Raw genomic sequence first — 2,753 nt, 5'->3', positions numbered from 1 at the left:
GCCTGATGGTTAATATTGTCCTTATCTTCCCCATCAATCTAGTCTCTCTTACAATATCATTTATAGCAGGACACATTAGGTAACCCTCAGTTCGGAAATGATTTATGGACTTCTTTCATTATAAGTAAAATAAAAAGTAAGATGATAAAGGCCTAATCTTAACTGGTCTTGAATTTAGACAAAGGAAAAATTACCTAAATGGAAAATTGGCTCCATGACATTGTGTTCAGAAAGGAGTGGAGCTTAGCTTGAGAGATGTAGTGTTCCATGTACCTAACACATGACACTTAAGTCATGAGTAGGCCTTCATGTATGAGAATGATGCTGAATTCTTTGTTCAATTATCAAAAGTTAAGTAGAAACACTTCCCATTATCTGGCCCATGCATTATAGGTAGTGAAACTATTTGCAATATCACCCTAAAGAATCTAATTGCAGAGAGAAGTTTGTATACATTCTAAAAGTATTTGCCAGATAATTAGAAAATGTTCTACTGCTTCAAAGGCTTCCTAGGCAATACACAGTTAAATGATCATCTTGAAACTTATTGTGGAGTATTATTACATTTGAGAAAGCATTGTTATTGGGCACTTTCTTTCTAGAAGACATTAATGCATATAATTAAAAACATACAATTCAACTTCTCTGCAGGACACCTATGAAGCCATTTATGGGTTGTTTTTCTTGTCCTTCTAGGTGTTGCTGACTGTGGGCTCAGTGTAATGAGAAGAAAGTTATTTTTAGGTTGGTATAAGTGTTTTGGTTTCTCAAAACTAAAAAAGACTTATTTAGAGTTTGTATACACTACTGTGGTACATTGCGTTTTATACAAAGCTAATTGCTTTCCTTAGTTTTGCCATTAGCCATAGTTTTTTTCTAATAAGCAAGTCTTTTGCTACTAAATAAAAGAAAATAGAGTAGAATTATATAGCTGGTTGGAGGAAAAATGTTGAAATAAAGGATATATTAACAATACTTTCTCATCACTAACAACCCAGCTTATAGGCTATTTATACTTTCATTTATTTTGAAAAAAATAACAAGAAAATATGCTTTTATCATCTACCTTTATATTTGCAAAAATAAAAAAAAGGAAACTTTTAATTCTTCTGTTCACAGGTACTCCAGTATTCACAATAATTGTCATATATTTTTTATTAAGCACTGAACCATGCTCTCATCTCTGTTGGTTGCTAAATAAAGCAACATTAACTTCTATGGACCTTGAATGTAGTTGATTATAACCTACAACATAAAAATGTTAGACTATTGTTAAATAGTTGCTTGAAGTCTTACTATCAACTTTCAAGCCCAATTTATCCTGACAAATGACTACTAAGCTGAATGTAAAAACCAAACCACTGGCCCCAGGCCATTGAACATTTGATAGTGTATGGAGATCTGATTCTTAATAGCTAACTCAGATATTCTTTTACTATCTATTTAAACCTGAAAATGTCCTGAATGTTTCAGTGTGAGACTTTCTTATGTCCAGCCATAGAGTGGATGGGAACTATCTCAGGCATAAGACAGGAAGATAGATTTTTATCAGACTAAGTTCAATTGTTTTTGGATGGGTTGAGCCAAGCAAAAGCAAACAAGATTATTTTTGAAAAATATATGCATGTGGGAAGAGGGAAATTATAAAATGTATTCTCACCATGGCCATCATCTCATCACCAATTTTCTGAGTCCCAGTTTATTTTCAAAGATCATTTTTGTCCTTCAAGAATTTTTCCTTATGTTTGTGACCTCAAAACCATGAACTATTTGCTGGAGTCTAAACATGGCAAAATCGAAGTAAACAGAGTAAATCTTTGTGTTTCTTGGCTTTTACCTCTTCTGTTTCAAGACTGCCATACCATGAGGGCCAGGGGACATCTATTGCCATTGTCTCCTACCCCAACCTCCCACTGGGTGTTTTGCTGTAGCTATTTTGTAAAACCTTCATAAACTCATGGGCCTTTGAGGCAGATCACTAGGACATGTCTATTTTCTATGCATTCATCAAGGCTAGCCTTACACTGTCATTGCAGAAGTGTTTTCTTCTTCCCATACAAGAAAGCAACCTATTTCCAGCCTTGGACATGATCCTTGGCTGAAGTGTAAGCTCTTGTAATAGCACTACAAAAAGGAAACAAGAGCCAGGCCAGTTCCAGTTATATAGACCTGTGATACAAACTATTTGAGAGCCTGAAAGAACAGGGTCACAAGTCCAAGGCTTGCTTGGACTACAAAACACATTCATTGTCAACCTGAAAGAGCAAACAAGACCCTGTCTTAAGACAACAAAATATAAAAGATCTGGGGATAGAACTCAGAGGTAGAGCTGTTACCTAGCTTCTGCAAGGCTCTAAGTTCAATCCCCAACACTACACACTAATGCATGAGTACACCTGCACAAACATTTATGAAAAGGGAAGGAGATTAAGGGTAGTAAAAGACAGTGTTTAGTAGGCTACTAGGGACAATATATCCCTATACTGTCTTCACAAAGATATTTTAAAGAACATAAGAGTCCTTCATAAATATGGTGATAAAGAATAAATGAAGAAACTAGCTATGTAGGAGGAGCTCTAATTACTTAACTCTTAACTTTTTGGTATGTTCTTCATACCTAAGTTAACATTTGCTATATGTCTAGCTAGGAGCAAATATAAAACTTATATTCATTAAAATATATAACATGATTCAGGCAGCATATAAGCTCATTTCACTTGATATCATATATATGTATATACCAACATACATAT

This window comes from Jaculus jaculus, chromosome 4 (assembly GCF_020740685.1).
Source record: "Jaculus jaculus isolate mJacJac1 chromosome 4, mJacJac1.mat.Y.cur, whole genome shotgun sequence".
In the NCBI taxonomy this organism is placed as follows: domain Eukaryota; kingdom Metazoa; phylum Chordata; class Mammalia; order Rodentia; family Dipodidae; genus Jaculus; species Jaculus jaculus.
Note: the sequence above shows the minus strand (reverse complement) of the source record.